General features: G+C 47.3%; 1 protein-coding gene across 1 annotated transcript in view; it reads left to right on the top strand.

Annotated features, from left to right (window-relative positions):
• Positions 1–8,437: 8,437 nt before the first annotated feature.
• The window catches only part of ndp (norrin cystine knot growth factor NDP), a 16,357-nt gene continuing 13,992 nt past the window's right edge, over positions 8,438–10,802 (top strand). The window contains exon 1 of the mRNA XM_023393470.2: positions 8,438–8,589. The gene's annotated coding sequence lies outside the window, so the exon portion shown is untranslated. The remainder of the gene's footprint in view (positions 8,590–10,802) is intronic.

The raw sequence follows: 10,802 nt of genomic DNA on the forward strand, positions 1-10,802 counted from the left end.
GGGGGGGGTTGCCCTTGGAGTAATTGATGTGTGGTTTATGTTGACTCTACACTGGCTACATCCACCTACAAGACAGAAGCCATCAACATTGTCAGCCCGCAGCTGTGGAAACTATAGATGATCTGCAAAGGAGTCCAAAAGCCAGAGTGTGTATATCCAGGCTGCACAGGCCTCATGTGTTTATCATCAGGGCTCATTCTCACATGTTACACTGGAAAAGAGAAAAGAATGGAGCTATTTTATGTCCTTTCTTTTTTCCCTTTTCTATCATTACTCCTCAGCACCTGTTTCAGATACAGCATCATCGGCTCATTGTGGATGATAGTTGTTATTGTCTGTTGTCTGTTTGTCAGCAGGATTACGTAAAAAGGACTGAACCAATTTGCACCGAACTCGGTGGAGGGCCGGGGCCGGGGCCAGGGAAGAACTAATTAAAGTTTAAGGCAGATCTGGATCTTTAACTGCCATGAGTTTGATTCTTTCTCTCTGAAGTCTGGTGTGTGTTGTTTGACATTAGCCCTGGCAGAGGTCTGCTCCCTCCGAGTGCCCCCCTAGTTATCAGGGTTTATTCTGTTATATTAACAGGACGAAAACATACAGAGGAGAATATTGTGAGAGTTTAGGAGGAGGTTTAATTTACAAGGAACTGCACCCTCATTATGTGTTTGGCTGTCCGTCTGTGGCAGTGTTAAGACTATAAAAAGGCACAGGTTGTTCAAGCTGAGGCGCCACTGTAATCAGAGCCTGCGTTGCAAATTCTAGTAAGGGGATAAGTCAAACATTAGGTAATCAACCACCCAATCCCTTCCATGTAACCGGCAAACACACACACACACACACACACACACACACACACACACACACACTCATACACACCTCTCCCGCCTCACCCCCTTCACACCGAGCACAGAAACGGTGCATTACATCACCCCAGGCATTATCAGGTCCTCTCCGTCTACTTTCACACATACTAAAATATTAGCTTCCCCCAGTCGCTGACCACCAAAACACAAAAGGTGACGTCGGTGCGGTCGGCGGTGGCCGGGAGCTTCCTGAGCACATACTTGGCCTTTTTTTTTGCCTCCTGAAACACAACGTGAGAAGGAGAGGGACAGTGAGGGAGGAACCTCGTCACCCGGCCCTCTCCCTCCTCCCCTCCTCCCCGTCTCCTCCCGTCACTCTCTGTCTCTTTGCACCCACACATCCCCACATTTTCTGCCTTGTCATGCTCTGTGACTCAGCAACAGCAAACTGAACGAGCTGCGTCCTCATCGTTGCTCTCTGAAATCTGGCTGCACTGTACGACATAGAGAACATCCTTTAGATCAGACAGATTGATTTTTATATTTAGTGTTAACTAAAGGACAAGGCTGGGACAGAATATTACAAGTATTATTCATTCAACTCATTACTTTCTGTTGTCTCCTGTGCAACGGTGACTCACTGATTCGTGTTTTTAATAGTTTGTGGACAACAATGGAGGACACAGAGGAGTAACGCATATCACCAGCCTGATCCTTTAAAGGTCCTATATAGTATAAAAGGTAGATTTCCATGTCTTCTCTGGTTATAAAGCAGGTCTAGCTCTAAATTAAAGGTGTTTTTTGTAAGTTTTGCTCTTGCTACATGGCTAGCGTTAGCAGTAACAGATGTTTACTTACCAGTCTTAGCGAGAGCTTCAGCCATCGTTGCGTTTACAGTACAAGAGTTAATAATACGTCTTTCGAGTAGGGAACTGTAGCGTCTTCAGGTCAGACTGGACGCTACAGTGATTTGGTATCAGGAAGTGATGAGATGGACCAACTGGGCTTGGGCTAGCTGGTTAGCATGCTGACTTCAATAGAAGAAAAGGAGTGATAGAATTCAAAGCAAAACAAGAGGGTTGTAAACAGCTGTGTTGCTGTAGCTCCGTTAATACTGTGAAAGTATCAAAGCCTCAGTCCACAGAGAAATGCACACAGCCTGTATTCAGAAACTGAGCCTTAAAACCAGCCGTCAGGACTTCTGGAACTTTGTGATGTCACAACAAAGCAGTCACCAAGCCCCGCCCACCGGGACCCACCATCCAAACCTTGCAGGATTTGGTTTCTCTGAGTGTTTTTACCTGAAATCTGCTTTATTTTTATTGGATCAGTCAGAAAACAGTGAGCCAATCAGAAGAGAGGCTCCTCTCTTCTGATTGGCTCTGTTACTAGAGCTGCAGAGAGAAGCCTGAGAGAGGAGATGTAAAACTACACTGAGATGTTTTTTGGATCTTAAAACCAAAAATATATCTTCTTATGGCTCAAAACTTCAAATAAAACATAGAAGAAGAAAATATGGGACCTTTAATATAACTTTCTGTACTGATTATAAGAATCTGGGGCGTCTGGGTGGTTGAGTAGCTGACAGGGTAACTGTGACATTCCTGCTTCAATTCTAGCCAGGGATTTTTTTTTAAGGCCAAATGCCATAAAAATATTCAACATTTTTATGTCGCTTCATAAATTCATATGACAGTTTTATTGACTTTATTGGATTTAGTGGAGAGCATTGATATTTTGGGCTACAAGTTTGTATGAAAGTTGCTATATAAATAAGGCTGATTTGATTAGCGCTGAGTTGAATTGAGATATTGTCCTACATGCTGGAGCAGCGGCCGTTGGCTCGCCGCATAAAAAAAAACAAAACAAAAGAAAAAACAATCAAGAAATCATTTTGTCAAACTTAAACCACCACGTTGACGAACATGTGCATCGAACCAAACACTGGGGTAAAACTCACATGAATCACCCTCCCCGATGATGTCTCCTCTCAGCACGCAATGTTTTGTTGATGTGGTTTGGGTGTTGATGTGACTTTGTGTTGTCTCTCCGTCTCTGCTCAGCAGAAGGAGAAGTCTGAGGCTCGTTGTAAAGAATCTCTCGTTTTGTCCTCGTTCCACTTTACTGCTGTTCTGCTCGGGGCCGCTGCACTGTAAAAACTGATATACGGGAAGGTCATAAATGTCTCCTGGGTCGAGAGGATCCGACCGTGCGTGCATGTGAATGTGCGTGATGGGCTTAATGTGAGTCTGATGGAGTCATAGCCAATCTATGAAGTCTAAACAGATATCTGAGAACAAGAGGGGAAAGATTTCTGTTTACTGGCCGTGTGCCTTTCTTTTCTCATGACAACAAATCCTAAACCTGGAAGCACACAAAAACACACACATTACAGAGCACCTGCGTTCAGATGTTGTTTTTCTCAGAACTGTTCCCCCAGAGAAGCAGTTTTTGGCCCCACAGTTCACTCTGAATAAGCTTCTAGTAACTCACACCACGGCAGAAGTCTCATGTTTTAATTTCCCTGCTACAACTGATTTTATATAATTTAAACCTCTAATTTAGGAATGTTTTTGAAAGTGTATTTTTCATGTATTTCTACATTCAAAACTGAAAATGTTTATTTAAAAATGATTTATATTAATGCTGCATTCACGTGCTCCTCGGATGTTCCCGTTTCCCGAGTTGGGAAGTTGATCTTCGGACTTCGGTGTGTTCATCATTTAAACAACACGTTGATCAGAGTTACTGCTAGCTAATAACTTCACTAGCTAATGTAAGTCAGTCTACATGGTTACAGCCTAATACCATATTACAAATTAAATGTTAGTAAAAAAAATTATATGCAATGTGTGCATTTGCACCATTAATCAAAAGTTTCTGACCGTCAACCAAACATTTATTTACGTCTGCCATATATGACGTCAACAACTCGGCAAGTCGTGCACCAAACTTCACCGACTTTCCAAGTTGTTGTTCCAACTTTAGGCGACGTTCCCGGTCGGAAACTAATTTTTCCGATTATTCCGACACCATGTGAATGCAGCGTACGAGTCTACAGCCATGTGAGCAGCTCTGTGAAGCTTTACTTCGACACAGCGGTGCGTTGAGCTAAATGCTAACATCAGCACGTTAATGTACTCGCAAGGATGATGCTAACATGCTAATGTTTAGCATTAGTATAATAATAGAGTATAATGTTAATACAGAATAATGTTTATCATCTTAGTTTTGCTTATTAACACGCTAATGCTGGATAATTAGCGCTAAACACAAAAAACAGTTGAGACTGATCAGTTTTTCTGCGTGACTTTTGAGCTGATGAGGGCGCTAGACGAAAAGTTAAGGCATCATTAGGATTAGGATATATAGTGTTATAGTGTTGGAACCGTCGATGTCTTCACTACATTTTAGGGCAATCCATCAAAGATGTCGACCTCATGGTGCTGCCGGAGACTCATCTTCCAGGAACAATGAATTTACACGCTGGTCCATCCAGTAGCTGTTGAGATATTTCACAGATTGTCCCTTTGACTCCACAGTCACAACTCAAACTTTCTAATGATGCCGTCCGTCTAGACACAAATCTTTAATTACCCTCTTGGCAGAAGTTGGTGTCTTCCTACCTGCTGGCTCCTTCTCAGGAGAAAGTCACTGAACACTGGAGCCCGTCACTGTCCCAGGAGGGCTGTGGGAGGGATGGAGCAGCCTGGGAAGTGTTCCCTGTCTGGGCCTGGACTGGAGGCCCTCTGTAACGGCACTTCTATAAAGATGAAGGGAGTTTAGCAGACTGCTTTTGGCTGCTCTCCCTCATTCCTGTGATTCCTCAGTGCCTATGGGCATTGGCACAGAGAGAGGGCTAAGGCTTAGACCCCACTTTACAGGGTCAGCCACTGCCCCAGGTGCACATGGGGAAACACTTAGCTGCTCTCTCATTGTTCCATATCTCCCTCCTGTCTCTTATACACATCTGGGGCTGCTGTTCTCATTCCTCATGCAATATCATGCTCATGACTGTGTGTTTATGTGTAGACGTAAACGTGTGTTAAGATCATTAACTGCACCGTGGTTTGAACTCGGATCCTGTCTCTTATACACATCTGGGGCTGCTGTTCTCATTCCTCATGCAATATCATGCTCATGACTGTGTGTTTATGTGTAGACGTAAACGTGTGTTAAGATCATTAACTGCACCGTGGTTTGAACTCGGATCCTGTCTCTTATACACATCTGGGGCTGCTGTTCTCATTCCTCATGCAATATCATGCTCATGACTGTGTGTTTATGTGTAGACGTAAACGTGTGTTAAGATCATTAACTGCACCGTGGTTTGAACTCGGATCGCCACCGGAGGAGCGCAGCGTCTGTTTGATACCGGCGTTTCGCTCCTGTATCAGCCGCTCGGACCACTTGTACCGGCTGTAACCGTGCTTCCCCCTCAACTCCCAAAAAAACCCAGACCTGGTACACTCATCACACGCCCGTTGTCTTTGGCAGCTGCTGCGACATTGTTTTACCTGGTCAAGAAAAGAGAAAGTTATTCTACACCGACTGTAAATTACAACTATGGGACTATTTGCGTTAGACTCCTGGCTCCCAGCAGAGCTTATATTTGAGGCAAACATGCCTGTTTCTCTGTTGCACACTGGTCCAGATAAATCTCCCCAAATTATAACCCCTTCCCCCCCCCCCCCAACCCTACCATTTTTTCATGTTACCTAGAATAAGGCTGGAAATCAATCTCCCAAATGAAGACTGAAAATGTCTGTGCACCATCCATCAGTCCACAGCTTTGTGCTTGTCACACATAATACGAACCGGCTTGAAACGAGCTTTTCCTGCGCTGAAGGAGAGAACAGAGAGCTTTAGTTGAAAGCTGACAGGACGAAGAGATGTTTAACTCTTCGAGCAAGGGGACCGCAGGTTTACATTCTTGCAGAGCAGAACAAAGATGGCCGACGTCAGGACGGTCACGCCCCACAGGCCTGGGAGCGCGTGACTCGGGTGCGATTGAGCCGAGATGTGACCCTGCCCCCTCCCCCCTCCCCCCCGCTAATCCCGTCCTGATGAGGCGACGACTCATCTCACATCAGGCTCAGTCACATCTCAGCTGCCGGCGCTCGTGGGGACAGCGTACGGCACCGCCTGCAGCCAAGGCGGGACTTGATCAAGACGGGGACAGCCGCCAACGTCACGCTCTTAATAGTCACGGGCTTATACGCAGATGTAACAGGGGGCGCAACCTGACCTGCTGCCTAATCACCAGTGTGAACAGCCACAGGGTAAAGTCTGCTAACTGGCCAGTGACACATCACCAAGATGGAAATCTGGATAAACAGCGGAGGGAGTAAAGACTTTACTCTCCTGATCTTAAACAGCTGTCACATAGAAACAATATTGTTTAGCTTTTTACCACCATCCACTTACCGCCTGTTGTTACAGAAAGCAAAAGCCTTTTTTACAAGTTGTCAGAAAGCTGCTTTTGTGGCGCTGTGTCACCCGGCGTATCCCCTCCTTTTGCTCAATATATCTTCCATCCTCTGGCCTTCTCCTCCACTCCCTCTGCCTCTCACCCCCCCCCCCTCCTCCTCTCCACATATGGGATTCACATTTGGCTTCCACGGACATTTTCTTAATGTGATATTATGATACATTATCTGAAGCCATTTACTCCCTGTCACCACCTCTCATGTGGACGCAAGCTGAGTAAGCCAAGGAGACGAGGTCAGATTCTGTCCAGGTGAGTTATGACCATTTAATTTGACACTGTTCGCAGCGGTGATCATTTACAATGCCTGAACGTGTAATCAAAATACAAACGCTGCTTACGTGGGTCTCCCTCTCTCTCTCTCTCTCTCTCTCTCTCTCTCTCTCTCTCTCTCTCTCTCTCTCTAGGAGCCTGTTGGTGGTGTATAAGTTTTCACCCTCTCCTGCTGCCGGCTGTAAATCGCTTCTGTCGAAGGTGTGTGTGTGAGTGTGTGTGAGTGTGAGTGAGTGAGTGTGTGAGTGAGTGTGAGTTTGTGTGTGTGTGAGTGTGAGTTTGTGTGTGTGTGAGTGTGTGAGGGAACAGAAGGTGAGAAATTTGGGGGTCAGCCGAGGTCTTTCAGGTAATTGTGCTTCTTAAACTTTTGACCCACTAAGTCCTACTTAGTGTGGTGCAGCTTGCTCCCCTTATTTCCCCCGAGAGTTTTGACTCTGCATACCAGGACTTGAATGTATGTGTGTGTGTGTGTGTGTGTGTGTAAGTGTGTGTGGTACAATGAGTATCTGAACATATGCTGTCAGCCTCACATGGCTCATGTTATTCTTTTTCACCTATTTTGGCATCGTACTTGTTGTTATTCCCACACTGTCTGACTGCCCGCCCTTTTCTTATTTAATCAGCCTATGAAAAATTCATTATTTGTCATGCTCTGCATCCCCCCCCCCCGGCCCCAACCTGCCCCCCCACCTCCTCCACCCTCTGTCTGTATGAAACATGTTGAAAGAATGCATCCTCGGTACTTAGCCTCTACACGATGTGCCTTATTTGTCAGGCTGCATCTGGCTGTGTTTTTCCACACCTCAGTCGGACGACTTCACCTTCACCATCTTTCTAGTAACTTAAAGTGTTCAATAAACCAAACCCCCCCCCCCCTGCAGATAAATCAGAAACAAAAGCAACTGACGCAATACATCGTAATAATTTGGCAGCGGCCGCGTGCGAGAGCCTCAGAGAAGGTGTGACAGCTCGTGTCTCAAGGTAAACGCAGACGCCTCCCTCACTGAATGCATCACAGTTTGTCCCCTTTATATCTTCATGGTGTCTTTCTCCATGTGTGTGATGTGACTGATGGACGGGGTCGCTGCAGTCCCTGCTCTGTTGCTGTTGTTTTCACCATTGCCAAACACACAGGCCCTGCACCGTCACATAATCGTTCACAGATGAAGACCAATAATCCAAGATGAAATGTCCGGCAGATTTTAAGTGATTAATGCACGGCTCGTTTTGTAATTTAAATGAATCTATAGGGACGTATTCTCCAGTGATACTATAACCTTGTCTGCAGGTGGAGGTAGATGTTCCCATCAAGAGAAGACGGCGAAGGTGAGTGATTTAACCTCCTCTTTAACTCTTCTCCTTTCCCACACCTCCCCACCTGCACACACACACACCCCCCCCCTCCTCCCCTCATGTCATGGGCAGGAGAAAGCGCGTGAAGAGGAAAGGCCACGGGGGCCAGTTGTTTTTAAATAAACTAAATCTGCTAACAGTTTTATAACCCTGACCTCGTAAAACTGGCTGCAGCTTTTGGTCAGCTCTCTCCTGATGGGGTGAGCGGAGCCGTCCAGGGCTGGAATTCCCATTTGCCGCTGTGGAGCGTGTCGGTGCGTCAGCTGGTGTGTGAGAGAGAGAGAGAGAGAGAGGGGGAGAGAGAGAGGGAGAGAAAGGGCGTATGATATACGATTGCTGTGTCACGATCCACATGTGACGAGCGTCCTCACAGACGGAGCATCCAGGCTGCTCCCCTCTTTCTGGTGATTTCCCTGTTCAGGAGAAAGTGAGAGAGGGAGAGAGAGAGAGAGAGAGGGAGGGAGGGAGGGAGGGAGGGAGAGAGACAGTGAGACAGAGGGAGGAGAGAATAGCGCTCAGACAATCTGTGTGTGAGAGAGAGAGGTAGAAACAGGAGGAGAGAGGAGCTGGCTGGGAAACAATAGTTGAACAACAAATCCAGCGTTGTGTTCAGGGTCTCAGCCAGTCTCTGGATACCTCAGCTGTCTGTCCGTCCGCTGCCGGGCGCTGAAGGTAAGTCCACCAGCCTCAGGACCGACACACCTACAAACACACTCTGCCTTTCTTCTTTTTAAAGGTGTATTGTACTTTCTGTCCGTGTGTATTTTCTCACAGCTGTTCATGACAGCGTCACAGAGTTTGATCTGAACTTCTCCTCACTCCGTCTCATCCCTGAGCTCAGGAGCTCAGGTGCACATTCCTCTTTTATTGCAGGTATTTTCTTCTGCTGGCGAGTCCAGAAACCGCAAGTGGTTGTGATTAGGACGCGGCGTGACATGATGTGTAATCGGAGGAAACATGTTTGTGTTGGCGCCGGCGAACACGCTAATCAGGCATTGACAGCAAGGCTGGAGGGATAGTGGAGCAAGTAGGGAGTGTGTGTGTGTGTGCGCGCGCGCGTGTGTGTGTGTGCGTGCGTGCTGGAGCTGCATGAGGTTAATAACAGTGTGAATAACTTTGGATATATGTATGGATATGTGTTTTACAGGTGCGTGCGTTTATGTCTGTAAGTGTGTGATTGACTCGGCCTGTTGTGCTGAGCCCTGAGGCTGCTGAGGGAGATGATGACAGATATAATAGACTCTGTGGTAGGTAGGAGGAGGAGGAGGAGGAGGAGGAGGAGAGGAGCTACCACTTCCATCCAACTGAGGAGGAGAGGAGAAGGTGTTTAAATGAAAAATGAAGTGATGAGACTGAGGGATAATGAGAGAGAGAGAGAAGTCCAAGCAGGAGGAAAAACAGAGACGGGAACAGTGAAGCCTTCAGAGAGAGAAGGACACGATAAATAGGAGAAACAGAATGAAACTGAGATGTGTGAGAGAGAGAGAGAGAGAGAGAGAGAGAGAGGCCTGGAGGAGGTGAGAGTGACCGAGAGGCTAACACAAGGGGAAAAAAAGAGAGAGAGACTGTGTGATGCACACATCCCTCCAGACATCCCTCTCCACTTCCAGTGACACCAGATGAGAAACCGATTGCACGGAAAGAAAATGTCTGAGTTTCTCTCCTCGTCCTCGCCTCGAACTAAAACTGACCTTTGAACTGTTTGGAGAAGAGGAAGGCGAGGAGGAGGAGGAGGAGGAGGTGTGTTTGAAGCGTCGCACACTCAGCCAGGTGCTCGCAGACAGCAGCGATGCACGGTTGGTTTTGTGTCTGAGCTCTCATGTTTCATATTCTCACACATGCATGCAAACACACACACACACACACACACACGCACACACACACACACACTGGGGCCCATTGTGAGTGTGTTTATTTGGACAGTGTTGAAGCTCTGATAGTCAGTTCACAATGTCTCACCGCCGCAGGAATGTGCTTCTGACAAATGGATGCTCTGCACGAACGGCGGGGCCGTCAGGAAGACTCTGAACGCCGCCCTGCCAGACGAGCATGTGACAGATCCATGCTGCCCCCGAAGAAACCTGGTCCAGCGCGATAAAACAAACACGCCTACGACTCCTTTGCTCACTCTTTTTCTTTTTTAGAGAAGCGCCTCGGGCTCGCAGCTGAATGGAGGATTGATCTAGTTTCATGCGCTGCGTTTAGCCTGCAGCTCGCCACTGTTCTTCTCCCTCCTCTCTGACGAGGATGGAGAGAACGGAGGAGGTGGGTTTAGGGTTTGAGGTGGACGTGGGTTCAACAAACACACCCTGAGCGACTGTGCTTCACTAAACGACGGGAACATTCACACATACATGTCCTCTGTGTCTTCCCGCTCCGTCTCTGAAGCCTAAACTGTAAAGCTAACACGAGCTTAGCTCCGGCTCACATGGCCGCCCGTCATTGGCTGTACACCGCTCTCAAATCCACTGTGTTTGTCTTATCTTTACTGGGGGGGATATATTTAGTGAGGAGCTTAGCTTTTAGGAGGTTGGCGCGTGGGGAGGGTGAGAGTGAGTGTGTGTGTGTGTGTGTGTGTGTGTGTGTGTGTGTGTGTGTGTGTGTGTGTGTGTCTGTGTGTGTGTTAGAGAGAGAGAGAGGAGGAAGAGTAAGTTTGTGTGTGTGTGTTTCGGGAGCTGGCGTCAGTAGACAGTGGAAGAGCTTGGCACGCTGCATGCCAAACTCTGTGTGTGTGTGTGTGTGTGTGTGTGTGTGTGTGTGTGTGGCTGGAGGACAGGTCTGTGGGTCTGCCCCCCCCCTTCTCGCTCCAGTCAGGAATCTGCCCTTTAGTTTATTAAAAGCTGGTGAAACAATGGAGGGAGGTGAGGTCGAGGAGGAGCAGGGGT

The sequence above is a fragment of the Seriola lalandi genome, unplaced genomic scaffold (genome assembly GCF_002814215.2).
Source record: "Seriola lalandi dorsalis isolate HSWRI2012SDOR001 ecotype SW California unplaced genomic scaffold, Sedor1 jcf7180002054936, whole genome shotgun sequence".
Classification (NCBI taxonomy): Eukaryota; Metazoa; Chordata; class Actinopteri; order Carangiformes; family Carangidae; genus Seriola; species Seriola lalandi.